This window comes from Benincasa hispida, unplaced genomic scaffold (genome assembly GCF_027475165.1).
Source record: "Benincasa hispida cultivar pf3 unplaced genomic scaffold, pf3_genome.v1.1 HicScf264, whole genome shotgun sequence".
NCBI classification, from domain to species: domain Eukaryota; kingdom Viridiplantae; phylum Streptophyta; class Magnoliopsida; order Cucurbitales; family Cucurbitaceae; genus Benincasa; species Benincasa hispida.
In genome coordinates, this window is record NW_028326343.1 from 1,081 (window position 1) to 20,918 (window position 19,838).

Below are 19,838 nucleotides of genomic sequence, written 5' to 3' on the forward strand. Positions count from 1 at the left end.
GTTTGATTGGATCTTTGGACCTTTTTCGATATTGTTGCCTTCTTATCCCACCCCAAATTGCCTTAGAAACATCATTGGAGTCACTAGAATCACTAGAATTAAATTTCCAATGTGGATAATGATAGGTGCTTTGAGAAAATCGAGCATGGACAAAATTAGTATGTTGGAATTCTTCTTTTGAACCACTTGAGTCAGAATTCCAACTTTGTTTTTGGAAGTAAATTTTATTTTCTTGCCTATACCAACTGCTGATTTTTTTTTTCTTGGACGTCTTCTTTGATCGATAATAGTCAATTCTTGCAAAATCTTCGGTTTCTTCTTTCTTTCTTGGAATTTCAAGGGTTCCCCCTAATTAGATGTTAGTTGTTCGACAATGAGGACAACTCACAAAGCTTCCTCTTGTGATCGACGTCACTAAGAGTTTCTTGGAGTTCCACTGGCGGCAGTCAATATTGGCCCACGGATGCTCTGGTACCAAATTGATGTCTCCTAAAGGAGATAAAAGGAGAATTCTCTCCAAGAATCAAGATTATGAATATTTTATTAGAATGAATAAAGTGTTTGATACAAGAGGGGAAGGTTCCTATTTGATGAAACAAAGAGAAGAGAAGAACACAACATTTTACGTGGAAAATCCTAGAACAGGGAGAAAAAACCACGATACAATCACTCTTTTTATTATTATTTTCTATGTTTCATACAGAACAGGGCACAAATATAAATAGAGATGTAGGAAACCCTAATACAGACTAGGGCAAGATGAAACTACTAAAATGCCCTTAGGGTTCAAAAGTGAAGTCCTTTTTTATTTTCAACATTCTCTCTCAAATTGGGGCATAGATGTTAATAAGACCTAACTTGCTGACACAAAAATCAAAACTCTGTCTGTTAAGTCCTTTTGTCTATGAAGATGTCTGTGACCTGTTGATCGAAAGAGATGTATTGAATGTAGATACTGTCACTGTCCAATCTTTCTTTGATGAAGTGTCTATCGATTTCAACGTGTTTGGTTCTATCATCTTGAACCAGATTATTTGCTATACTTATTGCAGTTTTGTTGTCACAGTAGAGCTTCATCAGATGATCACAATCCCGACACAAGTTTGACAAAACTTTCTTTAACCAGATTTCTTCACATATTCCCAGACTTATAGCCATGTATTCTGCTTCAACACTGCTTCTAACAACCACCATTTGTTTCTTACTTCTCCAAGTGACAAGATTTCCCCACAAAAAGGTACAGTACCCAAATGTGACTTTTTGTCTACAATAGAGCCTGTCCAGTCAGTGTCAGTATAAGTGAGATACCTCGTTTGTCAGTTTTCTTGAACATCTAACCCTTACTGGGAGTAGTTTGTAAATATCTTAGGATGCGTTCAACAACCTTCATATGCTCTTCATAGTGCTTGCATAAACTGGCTTACCACACTGACGACGTAGGATATGTCTGGTCTAGTATGGGATAGGTAAATTAGTTTCCCTACTAAACATTGATATCTTTCTTTATTAACAGGAAAGTTAATAGAGTCGCCAAGCTTGGTATTGACTTCTACGGGGTTATCAACTTTGCATCCAGTTATACTTGTTTCTTTTATCAAGTCAAGTGTGTATTTCTGTTGAGAGACTGAAATTCCCTCTTTTAATCGTGCTACTTTCGTCCCAAGAAAGTACTTGAATCTTCCGAGGTCTTTAATCTCAAACTCCTTAGCCATTTTCTTTTTCAGTCTGTCAATCTCTGTAGTATCATCGGGATAACACAATATCATCCACGTATACAATGAGAACGACACTCTTTCCTGACACTGACCTTTTTGTAAGCAGAGTGTGATCAGAGTGTCCCTGAGTATAACCTTGAGATTTAACGAAGGTAGTAAACCTGTCGAACCACGCTCTTGGAGACTATTTTAATCTGTATAATGACTTTCTTAGCTTACACCCTTCGTGATCAAACTGAGCTTCAAAACCTGGAGGACTCATGTAGACTTCCTCTTTTAACTCACCATTGAGAAATGCATTTTTCACATCTAGATGATGGAAAGGCCAGTCTTTGTTCACAACCATGTCGAACTATGTTTAGTTTTGCAACCAGAGAAAAAGTCTTACAGTAGTCTATTCCAAAGGTCTGAGTAAATCCTTTAGCAACTAGCCTGACCTTATAACTGTCAAGCGTCCCATCAGACTTGTACTTTATGGTGAACCCCTATTTGCATCCAACCGTCTTATGCTCTTTAGGAAGAGACAGACGATCCCAAGTATTGTTTTTCTCAAGAGCCCTCATTTCTTCCATAATTGTAGTTTTTCACTCGGGGATTTCCATTGCTACTTATAAATTATTTGGTATCGTTACTGTTTATAGACTTGTAGTAAGAGTTCTGAACTCAGGTGAAAGGTTACCATACGACAGATAACTCCGCATTGGGTGCTTAAGGCAGGACTTGATTCTTTTTCTTAAGGCAATAGGAAGATCAAGGGAGGAATCTCCACCTTTTACTCTATCTGACCTTCCATTAGAAATTCCACACTTAGTCTCTAGCGTAGAGTTCCATTCTGATAAGCAAATAGTGACAATCATAAGGAGTTGGCCAAGTAAGCAATATTGAGGTTCTAAAAGATGAAAGTGAAGTTCAACAATCTCAAACCAGCTCAACTGAAGCTCGTGGTGAAAATCATTGTAAGAACTTTTCAAGTCAATCCAATCATGAGGCAATCATTATGCCTCAAGGACCAATGTCAAGAGCTAAAAAACTTGAAGAGGGATTAAACGCTTGCTTCCAAGCTAAATTTCCAGCCCATCACGAAGAGTTGCAACCCTTGAAGCTCCAAGAGTCACTTGGGCACCCAAAAGTCCTAATGAATCTGCAAAATTCAGATTCATCCCCGTGTTTAATGCTTGATGTATTAATTTATTTCAATGTATTTACATTTATTAAGGTTCATGTATGTCCTCAAAGAGTTTTTGTTGAACTTAGTCAATTAGGTGAAAAGTTGTGTCTTTTCAAATTGTCTTTTCCATCAGTATAAATACCTATGTAGTTTGGTCATTGGAACACACTTGAGATTGAATGAAATTTTCATTAAAGGTTTTGTCTTTCAAGCTTTATGCTTTTTCTTTGTATTTTTGTGTTTAAAATGCATGTATTAGAACTTTCAATCTAGTTTGATCAATTAGATTGTGGAGAGTTCGAATTCTTGAAGTTAGGAATAAGTTTTCCTTTCTTGTTGATCATCGATCAATCTTCCAAGCCAAATATGTTTAGCTTTCTTGGGTTGCTTACTAAACAGTTAATTGGGGTTACTTTTATTATCGTTGTGGGGTTTCACCTAGAATAAAGGGGTTCTCATACGTGATTGAGGGCCCACAACGATAATAAGAATAACCCCGATTAACTATTTAATAAGCAACCCCAAGAAAGCTAAACATATTTGGCTTGGAAGATTGGTCGATGATCAAGAAGAAAGGAGAACTTGTTACTAACTTTAAGAAGTCGAACTCTCCACAATCTAATTGATCAAACTAGATTGAAAGTTCTAATACATGCATTTTAAACACAAAAATACAAAGAAAAAGCATAAAGCTTGAGAGACAAAAACTCTAATGAAATTTCATTCAATCTCAAGTGTGTTCCAATGACCAAACTACATAGGTATTTATACTAATTGAAAAGACAACTTGAAAGGACACAATTTTTCACTTAATTGACTAGGTTCAACAAAAACTCATGAACCTTAATAAATGTAAATACATTGAAATAAATTAATACATCAAGCATTAAACACGGGGATGAATCTGAATTTTGCAGATTCATTAGGACTTTTGGGTGCCCAAGTGACTCTTGGAGCTTCAAGGGTTGCAACTCTTCGTGATGGGCTGGAAATTTAACTTGGAAGCAAGCGTTTAATCCCTCTTCAAGTTTTTTAGCTCTTGTCATTGGTCCCTGAGGCATAATGATTGCCTCATGATTGGATTGACTTAGAAAGTTCTTCCAATGATTTTCATAACGAGCTTCAGTTGAGCTGGTTTGAGATTGTTGAGCTTAACTATCATCTTGTAGAACCTCTATATTTCTTACTTGGTCAACTACCTGGAATAGTTGCTTCAACTTGTTTATTCCCAGCCATATCAGCCACAACTTTCTTGGTACAATCATTAGTTTTGCTATTTTCTTCCACAGTACACATATCATTTTTAGCACAAATACCAATATTATCAGAGACGAGTATGAGCATCATTATCATTCTCAACACAAATATCGAGGTTATTAAAGACAAAAGTATGAGTACCTTGGGCTAATGTTGGGTCGTACTCATAGATCGTTACCGGAGAAACAATAGGTGGCACAATTTCCTTCTTGAGATTCTTCCTATAGTATGTTATCCATGGACCTATTTGGTAGGTAAGACAGCGACAGTGTCGGTAATATTCAAGATAGGATCAGGAAGGGAATCAGAAAAGATCGAAGACGGGGGCCAATTAGTCTCTTCATTAGAGCTCTCCCCCTGAAAATGACTAATAGAAAAGAAGGGTTGATCCTCTTGAAAGGTGACATTTATCGAAATAAAATACTTGTGGGAGGGTGGATGAGAACACTTATACCCACGTTGATGGAGAGGATAGCCAACAAAGACATATTTCTAAGCACGAGGAGTAAATTTTGTCTTTTAACGCAACTGTGCGCATCAATGCATACTCAACCTTTGCATGCAGCGCCTCGCGCGCACACTTGTACAACCCTCGTGCGCAACCTAGCGTACACACCCATGCAACGCCTTGCGTCATTCTGCCTTTGCGCGCATCTGTAGCCTTCCCGGTTGAGTTGCCTGCGTGCTCAACTGTTCCAGCTACATGCTTATTCAACTCAAAAATACAAATTCAACTTCAAGCTGAATTTACTTATTTTTCCAGACATTATTTCGGGAAATTTCCTTCTACAAACTTGTTTAAAATCGTCTTAACTTACTTACCTTAAAATTTGAGCTTCAAATTCTTCACGATATGGTCAAAATTTTTCAATCTTCACACCCTGCTCAGAATCACCTGAGAGCTTGACCTCTTGAGGAAATCTTCTGATGTCAACTCGAATTCTTAAGAATTTCCTTCCAGCAACCTCATAGCTTCATCTACACTCCTCAAGCCTTCAAATGGCTGTGGAATCACCCGTTTAACACTAGAGAATTGTCCAAACCAAGTTCTTGAACTGAGGCTTCCCTTTTAGATTAAGAGATGCATGACCTTAATTACACTTAGGCTGCCACCTATCCCACTAAGTCAACATTAAACCTTCTAATCTCGACAACTGGCCACTACAATCGATGATTAAGCTGAAAAGCTTCCCCTAATCACCAACACATAGCTTACTAACTCTTACCAACGCATGGCTTTACTTGGACGCATACACCTCTTAGCTAGTGCACGTCTCAGCGCCCTTACTCGCACCCGATGCCTAGTCTCAAGATCATCGCATGGGCCTACTTTACACACATCCTTGCCCGACCATTGCACGACCATGGCATCTTCTTCTCGGCCAACACTTAGCCAATGTTCTTCTTCACACCACTAGCTTTCATCTTAACCTTAAGATGCTTAGGCCATCGCACACCTCAGCATGACCGTCAATGCGACCTTCAACACTTAGTCAAAATTTCTCTCCTTAACCAAGCCTTCTTACTCTTTCACTTAGCACCCGAGAGCCCTTAGTAATCAACACTTGAAATCATTTTTCTTTCCTTCCTTAGCATCCTCAAGCTTTCCCTACAACCTAGTATTAACTTACACTTAATCTTATATAACATACACAAGTAGAGAAAATAAGCTTCGGGGTTGACAAATATTTCTTGCTTTGCTTAATGAGATCCACAACTACTTTCCGTCTTAGGTTGTTAGTCTACATGACTCATTGAGTACTCATAGGCAATCATTTGAATACTCATATATTAAGCAAACAAAATAACTTCCACAAATTCTACTTAGATCATGATATTAATCTTCACCCTTACCCCATTAGAATTAGTTACTTATGACAAGAGATAAAGCCAAAGTGAGGATAGATGAGATGATGAAAGTGAACATGATGATATTAAAATAGTTGTTGAATACACAAAATAACTATCTCTTAAACAAAAGGCTACAACAACTAAGAAGATAGAGAAATAAGGTGAAGGGCAGTTGTTAGTAATCTCTTGCTTCTCACAGATGAATGTTGAGGCTGCTTGTGATATAATGGTTGGATGAATGCAGAAAGCCCTTTTAGACTCTTGCTTCGGCGAAGCTTCGATGAAGAATCAAGGTGAAATATGGAGGTGGAATTCCCACTCTGATAAGTCGTTATCGTCTAACGGAGCTAGATGCGTTATTTTATGAGGTGGAATTATGGATGAAAATGCGTTGAGCACTTAAGTTTTCTCAGTGGCATTCAAGTGTAAACCCCACTGAGTTTCTTGGTAAGTCCAGGGTCGAACACAGGGACTTGGGAAAAAATATGCGGTGGTAATTTCTCAGAAGAATTTACAGTAACCAAATAAATCAAGTAGTTATTGGGAATGTTGTTTGTGGTAATAAAAATAAACAAATGCAGCGGAGTTCGAAAAGAGTTATAAAACGGAAGACGCGATAAGTATGCGATGAATGGGTTGAGAAGAGTTTCGGCTAACACTTCTTAGGATGCGTTCATGCTATGCGATCATACAACACACATACAATAGTAAATCATCACTCGATGCGAATGCTACGACTTTTAATGCTAGAACGCATGCGTTATATGCGATAAGACTATAGGACCTACACATAAGCCTCTATTCTTATTTATGCGATGAAAAAATGACACATACACATATAAGGCGACCACATAAGATCATACCTATCTCTAGGATGCATGCGATGCAGGTTGGCAAACAGAATTTATCTCTAGGTTCCTATCTTTTGTTTATGCAGTTCTAATCATTGCACTCTCGAGTCTAGATTCTAATTTAGCTCTTTCAAATCTTAGGTTCTTTCTTTAGACTCTCTCTCTCGAGTAGCTCTGAAGGGATGTCGAGCACAACATAAAGAAAATGGAGAACCTAAAGAGAGAGTCTAAAGAGCTACTCGAGAGAGACTCGAGAGAGAGTCTAAAGGGATCAATATGTCATCCTTGAACTGATATCATTTATAACCCGCTTTCTACAGGTGCAACAGCTTATTTCGGAACTCAATGAAATTCTTGCCCATGATATTATAGATGAGGATAGGTTATGGAAAAAAAAATATTATAGATGAGGATAGGTTATGGGAAATGAAACTTACTACTCGTGCTTGAACTTTTGCTGTTTTACTTTAACGCTCCATTCCAAGTAATTGTTTTTTCTTTTTGTTTTATACACGTCTTTCCATGAAATTGAGTTGGAAAAGAGAAGGCAACAAGGTGCATATAATGGGCGGCCAATTCAAGGGGCAGTCACATTTCTTTGGGTACTTATTCTATTCGTGCTTGAACTTTTGCTGTTTTACTTAAACGCTCCTGTTTAATAATTTAGTGATTAACACATATTATATTTAGCACTTGGGTAGTAGGCAAATCAGTTGAGATCTCAAAAACATGCATGTTGGTAAATGCATCAAGATCTTTTAAATTCATATTTGATAATTAGGGGTATCAAGTATCTAGACTTCCATTATGAACTCGTAAAGAAAATGCCCAATCAAGTGATGGGTTAGGCTTACAGCTACTTGACTTTCAAATGTAAACTTACCAATGGTACGAGCGAATGGCCATGAGATGATACGAAAAAAATTATACTTTGCTGGTTAGTGCTCTGTGTGTTATCTCTGTTTATTTCTTCTTTTGACTTATAGGTACGAAGGGATGTGTGGTTTACCCACGAACTTTGATTCAACTTATTGCTATGCTTTGGGTTACACTGCTGGAGCTCTCCTCCAGAGTGGAAAAACTGGACCAATATCATCGATCTGTCTGTCCCACTTCTTGTACTCCTGATCATTTTAGTCTCTAACCTTTTAACCTTTCATTCTTTTTCTTGATATCAGTTTCGTCCATAGATTTTTTCCTCATTTCTATTACTTACTAGTTATGCATACCGGGTAGGAAATTTGGCTGCTTCTGTTGAAGATTGGATGGCTGGCGAAACTGCATTGACTTCGTTAATGGAAGTGGAGAGGAGACACGGTATGATTTTTTCATGAAAACGTGCATTCCTGTTCTCATGTTTTCTTGAATAACACGTTAATAATTTTTTTTATAGAATATTTTTTATGGGGAATAAGAAGGGAAATGATAAACAGAGTATCAATTATCCAGCCAAAATGAGAACAAATGGAGATAACTAGAAGAAAAAAAATGAAAGATGAAAAAAACTCTCCAATCTATATTAAAAAGACAACAATTTTCTAGTTGATGAGACTTAAAAGTTTATTTATTTTTTTCTTTTTTAGAGTATCCAAATAACTTAATAGTTACTTATACAATACTATAAAGACTAGTCAAGGTGCATGTAAGATTAGAAAAACAAGGATAAAAGTGGAGTATCTTTTCTCTTAACAATTTTGAAAGGCTTTGGATTGATAGAACATCTTCATGAAGTCTAGTTTAATATTTATCATTTGATGATCTCTTTCTAAAGGTAGAATTCGTTTGGCAAGTAAGTTCAAGCCCGTGATCAAGAAGACAATGGTGGAACTAGATGGTAATATGATCTCTTTCTAGAGTAAATGTCGTTTCCTTTAATCTCCTTCCCAGTCTTATATTATAATTCACGCCGCTCCATTTGTCATGTGAGGAGGTCAGATCAGAATTCTACCATTGATTATGCAAGTTCAAATCTAAAAGAAGAATGGAGCAGGTGATCTGGATATAGGTATCTTACACAACCAAATTGATGAAAATCGAACCTATTTTTCAGAATTTGGATAAGATATTTTAATTAAGTCTCGGGTCAAATTGCATAGTTGGAACTGAGATACCTAAATTCTTTGTAGTTTCCATTCTTACATGAATTATTAGTAATGTGTTAAGTTCATTGTAATGTCTAATTTTGTTGGTGTGTATTTTTGCTTAGTATTGTCTTGTGAAGGGCCGGTCGGCAAAATCATAAACGAAGCTTTATGGTATTTCTTTTAATTATTGGAAAAGGAGGGCTCCTGGGTATGTTCTCGAAAGGGAAGGTAGAGGTAGTACTTCGAATGGCGAAGAGAGGCGACTCGGCAAAGAAGGAATGAGAAATCGTCAAAGATGACTTCTTTGTTGGCGAAACGAAGGGCTAGTTCTTTCTCTCTCCATCTTATGGTATTTCACTTGATTTCTTTCTTCTTGTCTCTCTTTATCCTTTTCTTCTTTCTCCTTTTTCTTTCTTTTTTTATCTCTGTTTCTCCGTCTATCTTCTCCATCTCTTGCTTAATTTTCTCCATTCATATGAATTGTATTTCCCCAAAATCCTTTTGGTTTTTCTGTTTCTTCATCTCATGATTTCCATGGATCTTCCCTTTCTTCTATTCTTTCTCTCTTTTTGTTTGCCTTTTGTTAAAATTGATACTTTCATAGTATTAATTTATTTAGTTTATAGCTAAATGTCCATTAAGAGCTATAATATTGAAAATATTAGTAAAGTAACTTGGTCATTAAGTGGTTGCGTGTGTGTATCATTATGTGGATGTTTGTTTAAACCAATATAAAAAATTGTTTACGACTGTTGTAATTAGGTTAGTTATGCATGTACTTTTTTGCTAGGCTGAATCACTTCATTTTTGTCCCCAATTCAAGTTACGGAGTAGAAGAACACACTAAAAGGTATGAAAAAGTTGTAGTAGTCTTTTACCTTCAGGCTATTAAATTTGAGTGATTTAATCACATATTAACTCTAAATCTTGCTTTTTCTATCTTAAAATCTAGCTCTTTATTTTATCCTTGTTTAAAAAAATATTTGAATTAGTCTTTCTCAAATATTATGTCACACTTGAATTAGTCTTTGTAAAATCTAGCTCAAGTGCCTATTTATTTGTTTTGGTATTCTTACGTTCTCACTTCTTGGTGGAAACTAAAAATCCCATAGAAAGTTCATTTATTTTCTTGGTTGGTTCTTTGGGAACTATTAATGCCTTCCACGTCTTGCAAAAAACCTCCCATATGACTTAGGCCTGAATTGAAGTTTTGTAGAGCATAGCCGAGTTCTTAACATTTTTTTTTTTTTTGTTTTACCTGGTTTTTTTTTTTCCACCTAGAGTCTCCAGGTGTTTTTGTGGGATTTATGTTTTAATCCTTTTCTTTTGCTAAGGTTGGTTTTCTTCAAATGTTTGGTGGAGGTCTTTATCGTATGCAAATTGATTAATTTCGTGGAGACCGAAATGTGTTTTAAGTAGACTAAATTGTTACATTCGCTTGGAGACCAAATATCTCTTTTCATTTTTTCAATGAAAAATTTCTTTTCATTGAAACCCTCTCTCTCTCTCTCTCTCGTTGTTTTAGCCATAAAAATTTTAGTCTCTTGCTGGCCAAATCCTCACATCAGGGACTCATATGGAGCTTTTGGAGCATCAAAATCCCTTCTGAGAGTGTTATCCATTTTGTCCACAAGCTCTTTCCTCTTATTCTAGTCAAGTCCTTCATCTTCTCGACCTTGTCGAACACTCAATTTTCCACTTCTTTCATTGATTCAATCTTTCATTTCTCTACCTATCTCCCCATTTTCATCTTCATTTCTTTCCTACCAATGTCTCCGCCTTTCATCGCTAATGCCGATGTTTCCCTAGTCATTGCATCTTCTCCGTCGGAGATCGGCCTTGTTTCTACTGTGTATGTCGAAGTCCAAGCCCTATGGTATTTCTACTGTGTATTTGACCCGAGAATTATTAGTAATGTGTTAAGTTCATTGTAATGTCTAATTTTGTTGGTGTGTATTTTTGCTTAGTATTGTCTTGTAAAGGGCCGGCCGGCAAAATCATAGACGAAGCTTTATGGTATTTCTTTTAATTATTGGAAAAGGAGGGCTCCTGGGTATGTTCTCGAAAGGGAAGGTAGAGGTAGTACTTCGAATGGCGAAGAGAGGCGGCTCGGCAAAGAAGGAATGAGAAATCGTCAAAGATGACTTCTTTGTTGGCGAAACGAAGGGCTAGTTCTTTCTCTCTCCATCTTATGGTATTTCACTTGATTTCTTTCTTCTTGTCTTTCTTTATCCTTTTCTTCTTTCTCCTTTTTCTTTCTTTTTTTTATCTCTGTTTCTCCGTCTATCTTCTCCATCTCTTGCTTAATTTTCTCCATTCATATGATTGTATCTCAATATCTTTTTGTTTTTCTGTTTTCTTCATCTCATTTCCATTGATACTCCTTTCTTCTATTTCTTTCTCTCTTTTTGTTTGCCCTTTGTTAAAATTTGATACTTCATGTATTATTATTTAGTTTATAGCTAAATGTCATTAAAGCTAAAATATTGAAATATTAGTAAAGTAACTTGGTCCTTAGTGTTGCGTGTGTGTATCATTAGTGTGGATGTTAGTTTAAACAATATAAAAAATTGTTACGACTGTTGTATTTGGTTAGTTAATCATGTACTTTTTTGCTAGGCTGAATCACTTCATTTTTGTCCCCAATTCAAGTTACGGAGTAGAAGAACACACTAAAAGGTATGAAAAAGTTGTAGTAGTCTTTTACCTTCAGGCTATTAAATTTGAGTGATTTAGTCACATATTAACTCTAAATCTTGCTTTTTCTATCTTAAAATCTAGCTCTTTATTTTATCCTTGTTTTAAAAAATATTTGAATTAGTCTTTGTCAAATATTATGTCACACTTGAATTAGTCTTTGTAAAATCTAGCTCAAGTGCCTATTTATTTGTTTTGCTATTCTTACGTTCTCACTTCTTGGTGGAAACTAAAAATCCCATAGAAAGTTCATTTATTTTCTTGGTTGGTTCTTTGGGAACTATTAATGCCTTCCACGTCTTGCAAAAAACCTCCCATATGTCTTAGGCCTGAATTGGCAAGTTTTGTGTAGCATAGCCGAGTTCTAAACATTTACCTTGGTTGTCCCTTTTCCACTAGAGTCTCCAGGTGTTTTTGGTTGGGATTTATGTTTTAAGCCTTTTCTTTTTGCTAAGGTTGGGTTTTCATCAAATGTTGGTGGAGGTCTTTATCTGTATGCAAATTGATTAATTTCGTGGAGACCAAATGTGTTTTAAAGTAGACTAAATTGTTACATTCGCTTGGAGACCAAATATCTCTTTTCATTTTTTCAATGAAAAATTTCGTTTCATTGAAACCCTCTCTCTCTCTCTCTCTCTCGTTGTTTTAGCATAAAAATTTTAGTCTCTTGCTGGCCAAATCCTCACATCAGGGACTCATATGGAGCTTTTGGAGCATCAAAATCCCTTCTTAGAGTGTTATCCATTTTGTCCACAAGCTCCTTCCTCTTATTCTAGTCAAGTCCTTCATCTTCTCGACCTTGTCGAACACTCAATTTTCCACTTCTTTCATTGATTCAATCTTTCATTTCTCTACCTATCTCCCCATTTTCATCTTCATTTCTCTCCTACCAATGTCTCCGCCTTTCATCGCCAATGCCGATGTTTCCCTCGTCATTGCATCTTCTCCGTCGGAGATCGGCCTTGTTTCTACTGTGTATATCGAAGTCCAAGCCCACTGTATCGATCAACCTCTCCCTTTTCCCTCTATTCCCAAAAACCCCTTCAAAATCCTCGATGGCCCTCCTAGCTCTGCCGCTGACAATCCGGGTGTTTATTATCCATAGATCATTTACATTCTCTTCTTGTTTTGGAGTTTTTAGCCTTCATAACGTGTTTTTTTTTTTACTCTGTTTGGTAACTGAGTTGATTGATGTCTCAAAGGAAGAGTAGTGACATGCATTGAGTTTTGTTTGTTCTTTTACTATGTTTTGCTTATGATTGTAAATCTCGCTTTTGTTTGGAACTTGAGTTTTACTGAATGCGTTTGAGGCCAGTTGCCACTTCTTAAGGTTTTAGAGTGTTTGAATTGTGTTATATGTGCATGCAGATGATATCACAAAGCTGTTTCCTGATCTTTTCGGCCAACAGTCGGCAATGTTGGTGCCAAGTGATTCCAGTTCGGTGCAGGTGAATAAGAAATTGAAGATCGGAGTTGTCTAGTTTGGTGGCCAAGCACTGGGAGGGCATAATGTGATTTCTGGACTATTTGGTAGGGTCTCATTGTGTCCACATTTATAAATCAAGAATAAATGTTTGCTTTTTTGTTCAAGTTGTGGCTAATTAGCAGCTTCTATGATTTTGGTGAAGATTACCTACAAGTTCATGTAAAAGGAAGCACGTTGTATGGTTTCAAGGGTGTCCTACAGGGATCATGAAATGTAAATATGTAGAACTGACTGCACAATTTATCTACCCATATCGCAATCAGGTTAATTTTCTTGAAGGGATTTCTAGCTTTCAGTTGTTAGAATTGTTAGTGTGAATATGTGTGGTCTCGATGCGAAGTGATTGCCATTTGAATGCAATTCTTGATTTAAATGAATTTTTGTTTTATCAGGGTGGTTTTGATATGATATGCAGTGGGAGGGATCAGATTGAAACTCTAGATCAGGTGAAACTCTTTCTTCCAAGAATTTTCATTTTGAGACGTCTTAGTTGTAGTTAAGGCATTAATTGACCGTTCGGTTCTATTTTCAGTTTAAGCAAGCTGAAGAAACTGCTAAGAAGCTTGATCTGGATGGCCTTGTCAATTGGTGGAGATGATTTCAACACAAATGCCTGTCTCCTCGCTGAAATCTTTATGTATTTTTCACAACTATGAAATTTTTTTATTGCTTCCCTCCTTTTTGCTCTCTCTTCTCACTCTCATTGTCATAGATAAGCTATTATATGTTATTTTTATTGTAGAAATAAATATAAGGTTGAGTAATTAATTACTCTAGGGTACCATTTTTTGTGTGTGCAAGACTCTGTTATTTATATTCCCCTTCTATCTATTGTTTTCAAATTAGGAGTAAGAATTTGAACCTGAGTGATTGGTTGCCCAAAACTATTGTTGGTGATCTCAAATGCAAAGAGATCACCACAAGTTTTGGATTTGATTCTGCTTGCAAGGTACTCATTTCTCTTTGTAACTGCTTTAGAATTCACATTTCGTTTGGACTGAACTTTGGTGACTCTTTCAAAGTTGAAGTAGTTTCTTCAAGAACTCAAGGAAAAAATGGAATATCGCATTCATGAGATAAGACTCTTAATAGGCTCTGCTGATGTTTATGCAGATATATTCAAAAATGATTGGTAATGTGCAGAAAGAGGAAATCATAATAAACATCAATCGAGAAAAGCGCCGGATTAAAAAAGTCAAGATTTACGAGAGAAGAAGAAAATGCCACCGTGGACGTGAAAGGCCCAGCTTGGAATAAGTAGTCCCTGAGCTACTATGTGAAGACCTCATCACGGATGCATTCTTTTTTAATATCCTTTTTCTGCATCAATACTTCTTGAACTTTCATCACCTTATTATTACCTGTTTTCATATATTTGCTTTTACGTCTTTAAAAAAAAAAGAAAAAAGGGCGAGAAAAATTTTGCTAACTTCTTTTATTGTTATCATTACCCTCTCAATGTTTTCTTTGCAAACGATCAAGGCACACGATTGCGGAGGCGCTGCATGAAGATACAACTACTTTATTATTATCATTACCCTCTCAATGTTTTCTTTGATGCAATGCAAAGGAAGATCGCCGCAAAGAAGGAGGCATCGACAGACAATGCCGACGACAGCGCAAATTTTGGGGTTGTATTTTTCCTTCACTCCATTCTAAATTCTGCACCATCGCATCGTATTTTAATTTTGAAAGTTTTATCACCGCATCCTATTTGATTACCGCAATCATTTAACATTGATAAATTTAGTAAGTCGCTGCATGCTTTCTCTTTGCCATTTATGATTTCAATGATGAATCACATGCATCAATTTTTTTTTTTATATACTAGAGTTAACTTATTTTTAGGACAATCACCTCAAGAAATGTTTCTAAAAGTTAGTGGTCGGCTAGCTTTCTTTCAAACTGATCCTTTACCAAACTTCTTAAGAACATCGCATGACTTCTTTCAATCTATTGGCAAGGAGGACATTGTCGCATTTTAAATTTTGGGGTGAGGTATTTATTTTCAACCTTGCTATTTTTAGCTATATGAAGAAAAAAAAGGAAACTTAGAATAACAACTCCACTGCCAACGCAATGGAGAAACACATGTTGATAAGAGTTAAGTTGTGAATGACACATACCTGTAGTTGGATGTCCGCAAGACACACGTGGGGGCAAGCCAAAACGAAAGTAAGTTGCCAGGATCAACGCATAAAGAAATACCGCAATTCCGCTGCTAAGTATGTATGAGTCTAGTTTGAGAAAGAGCGTCTTGCTCATAATTGGATGTCCGCATGACACATGTAGGGGTAAGCCAAAATGAAGGCAAGGCATGCGTCCATCGCATGGTAGTTGCGCTCGTCAAGCGATTGCGATCACCGTGTCGAAGTTGCGGTATTAAGCGAATGCGGTCACTGCAAGATTGCGGCTACACGATAACGCATAATAGAGGGATCAACGCAAGGTTGGTGGAATGAACGCTGACGTACATCTTGGGAAAATAAAAAACTGATGTTGACATTTCACCTACTACGCCATTAGCAGCAGAGATTTAGAAAGGACTAACACGTCGCGAATGTCAGAATCAGAGCAGTCCATTAATGCTGTCGGCGATCCAATCTCTATATAAAGAAGCCGGTGAGCAGAATGCCAACTTATCTAGAGTTTTTCCCTGCGATCCAGACAAATGCGTGAGAAGAAGGCTTGAGAATCTTCATCTCCTTCTTCCATTCCGAGAAACGACCAAAGCCTACGATCGGAGCTAGATCTCGGGAGAGTCAGCTCCACCGCCCATCCATGGCACCTGATGCGTTATTTTATGAGGTGGAATTATGGATGAAAATGCGTTGAGCACTTAAGTTTTCTCAGTGGAATTCAAGTAAAACCCCACTGAGTTTCTTGGTAAGTTCAGGGTCAAACACAGGGACTTGGGAAAAAATATGCGGTGGTAATTTCTCAGAACAATTTGCGGTAACCAAATAAATCAAGTAGTTATTGGGAATGTTGTTTGTGGTAATAAAAATAAACAAATGCAGCGGAATTCGAAAAGAGTTATAAAACGGAAGACGCGATGAGTATGCGGTGAATGGGTTGAGAAGAGTTTCGGCTAACACTTCTTAGGTTGTGTTCATGCTATGCGATCATGCAACACACATACAATAGTAAATCATCTCTTGATGCGAATGCTATGACTTTTAATGCTAGAACGCATGCGATATATGCGATAAGACTATAGGACCTACACATAAGCCTCTATTCTTATTTATGCGATGAAAAAATGACGCATACACATATAAGGCGACCACATAATACCATACCTATCTCTAGGATGCATGCGATGCAGGTTGGCAAACAGAATTTTTCTCTAGGTTCTTATCTTTTGTTGATGCAGTTCTAATCTTGCTCTCTCGAGTCTAGATTCTAACTTAGCTCTTTCAAATCTTAGGTTCTTTCTTTAGACTCTCTCTCTCGAGTAGCTCTAAAGGGATGTCGAGCACAACATAAAGAAAATGGAGAACCTAAAGAGAGAGTCTAAAGAGCTACTCAAGAGAGACTCGAGAGAGAGTCTAAAGAGAGAGTCTAAAGGGATCAATATGTCATTCTTGAACTGATATCATTTATAACCCGCTTTCTACAGGTGCAACAGCTTATTTCGGAACTCAATGAAATTCTTGCCCATGATATTATAGATGAGGATAGGTTATGGAAAAATAAATATTATAGATGAGGATAGGTTATGGGAAATGAAACTCACTACTCGTGCTTGAACTTTTGCTGTTTTACTTTAACGCTCCATTCCAAGTAATTGTTTTTTCTTTTTGTTTTATACACGTCTTTCCATGAAATTGAGATGGAAAAGAGAAGGCAACAAGGTGCATATAATTGGCGGCCAATTCAAGGGGTAGTCACATTTCTTTGGGTACTTATTCTATTCGTGCTTGAACTTTTGCTGTTTTACTTAAACGCTCCTATTTAATAATTTAGTGATTAACACATATTATATTTAGCACTTGGGTAGTAGGCAAATCAGTTGAGATCTCAAAAACATGCATGTTGGTAAATGCATCAAGATCTTTTAAATTCATATTTGATAATTAGGGGTATCAAGTATCTAGACTTCCATTATGAACTCGTAAAGAAAATGCCCAATCAAGTGATGGGTTAGGCTTACAGCTACTTGACTTTCAAATGTAAACTTACCAATGGTACGAGCGAATGGCCATGAGATGATACGAAAAAAATTATACTTTGCTGGTTAGTGCTCTGTGTGTTATCTATGTTTATTTCTTCTTTTGACTTATAGGTACAAAGGGATGTGTGGTTTACCCACGAACTTTGATTCAACTTATTGCTATGCTTTGGGTTACACTGCTGGAGCTCTCCTCCAGAGTGGAAAAACTGGACCAATATCATCGATCTGTCTGTCCCACTTCTTGTACCTCCTGATCATTTTAGTCTCTAACCTTTTAACCTTTCATTCTTTTTCTTGATATCAGTTTCCTCCATAGATTTTTTCCTCATTTCTATTACTTACTAGTTATGCATACCGGGTAGGAAATTTGGCTGCTTCTGTTGAAGATTGGATGGCTGGCGAAACTGCATTGACTTCGTTAATGGATGTGGAGAGGAGACACGGTATGATTTTTTCATGAAAACGTGCATTCCTGTTCTCATGTTTTCTTGAATAACACGTTAATAATTTTTTTTATAGAATATTTTTTATGGAGAATAAGAAGGGAAATGATAAACAGAGTATCAATTATCCAGCCAAAATAAGAACAAATGGAGATCACTAGAAGAAAAAAAATGAAAGATGAAAAAAACTCTCCAATCTATATTAAAAAGACAACAATTTTCTAGTTGATGAGACTTAAAAGTTTATTTATTTTTTTCTTTTTTAGAGTATCCAAATAACTTAATAGTTACTTATACAATACTATAAAGACTAGTCAAGGTGCATGTAAGATCAGAAAAACAAGGATAAAAGTGGAGTATCTTTTCTCTTAACAATTTTGAAAGGCTTTGGATTGATAGAACATCTTCATGAAGTCTAGTTTAATATTTATCATTTGATGATCTCTTTCTAAAGGTAGAATTCGTTTGGCAAGTAAGTTCAAGCCTGTGATCAAGAAGACAATGGTGGAACTAGATGGTAATATGATCTCTTTCTAGAGTAAATGTCGTTTCCTTTAATCTCCTTCCCAGTCTTATATTATAATTCACGCCGCTCGATTTGTCATGTGAGGAGGTCAGATCAGAATCCTACCATTAATTATGCAAGTTCAAATCTAAAAGAAGAATGGAGCAGGTGATCTAGATATAGGTATCTTACACAACCAAATTGATGAAAATCGAACCTATTTTTCAGAATTTGGATAAGATATTTTAATGAAGTCTCGGGTCAAATTCCATAGTTGGCAGTGAGATACCTAAATTCTTTGTAGTTTCCATTCTTACATGAATTATTAGTAATGTGTTAAGTTCATTGTAATGTCTAATTTTGTTGGTGTATATTTTTGCTTAGTATTGTCTTGTAAAGGGCCGGCCGGCAAAATCATAGACGAAGATTTATGGTATTTCTTTTAATTATTGGAAAAGGAGGGCTCCTGGGTATGTTCTCGAAAGGGAAGGTAGAGGTAGTACTTCGAATGGCGAAGAGAGGCGGCTCGGCAAAGAAGGAATGAGAAATCGTCAAAGATGACTTCTTTGTTGGCGAAACGAAGGGCTAGTTCTTTCTCTCTCCATCTTATGGTATTTCACTTGATTTCTTTCTTCTTGTCTTTCTTTCTCCTTTTTCTTTCTTTTTTTTTATCTCTGTTTCTCCGTCTATCTTCTCCATCTCTTGCTTAATTTTCTCCATTCATATGATTGTATCTCAATATCTTTTTGTTTTTCTGTTTTCTTCATCTCATTTCCATTGATACTCCTTTCTTCTATTTCTCTCTCTTTTTGTTTGCCCTTTATTAAAATTTGATACTTCATGTATTATTATTTAGTTTATAGCTATATGTCATTAAAGCTAAAATATTGAAATATTAGTAAAGTAACTTGGTCATTAGTGTTGCGTGTGTGTATCATTAGTGTGGATGTTAGTTTAAACAATATAAAAAATTGTTACGACTGTTGTATTTGGTTAGTTAATCATGTACTTTTTTGCTAGGCTGAATCACTTCATTTTTGTCCCCAATTCAAGTTACGGAGTAGAAGAACACACTAAAAGGTATGAAAAAGTTGTAGTAGTCTTTTACCTTCAGGCTATTAAATTTGAGTGATTTAGTCACATATTAACTCTAAATCTTGCTTTTTCTATCTTAAAATCTAGCTCTTTATTTTATCCTTGTTTTAAAAAATATTTGAATTAGTCTTTGTCAAATATTATGTCACACTTGAATTAGTCTTTGTAAAATCTAGCTCAAGTGCCTATTTATTTGTTTTGCTATTCTTACGTTCTCACTTCTTGGTGAAAACTAAAAATCCCATAGAAATTTCATTTATTTTCTTGGTTGGTTCTTTGGGAACTATTAATGCCTTCCATGTCTTGCAAAAAACCTCCCATATGTCTTAGGCCTGAATTGGCAAGTTTTGTGTAGCATAGCCGAGTTCTAAACATTTACCTTGGTTGTCCCTTTTCCACTAGAGTCTCCAGGTGTTTTTGGTTGGGATTTATGTTTTAAGCCTTTTCTTTTTGCTAAGGTTGGGTTTTCATCAAATGTTGGTGGAGGTCTTTATCTGTATGCAAATTGA

The 19,838-nt window shown here is 36.3% G+C and overlaps 2 long non-coding RNA genes across 3 annotated transcripts; both read left to right on the top strand.

The window, feature by feature from the left end:
• The first annotated feature begins 308 nt into the window (after positions 1 to 308).
• On the top strand, positions 309 to 8,777 carry LOC150030367 (uncharacterized). Of its 2 annotated transcripts, none has more exons than XR_016527048.1 (3): positions 309 to 7,960; positions 8,079 to 8,159; positions 8,614 to 8,777. It is a non-coding gene; the product is annotated as an uncharacterized LOC150030367 (long non-coding RNA). The 2 variants fall into 2 exon arrangements; XR_016527049.1 differs by having other exon boundaries at positions 309 to 7,944.
• Positions 8,778 to 8,820: 43 nt separating this feature from the next.
• Positions 8,821 to 19,584, top strand: LOC150030368 (uncharacterized). The gene is made up of 11 exons (XR_016527050.1): positions 8,821 to 9,275; positions 9,717 to 9,776; positions 10,894 to 11,120; positions 11,546 to 11,605; positions 12,992 to 13,153; positions 13,252 to 13,372; positions 13,502 to 13,555; positions 13,642 to 13,746; positions 14,223 to 17,729; positions 18,184 to 18,845; positions 19,255 to 19,584. It is a non-coding gene; the product is annotated as an uncharacterized LOC150030368 (long non-coding RNA).
• The last annotated feature ends 254 nt before the right edge of the window (positions 19,585 to 19,838 follow it).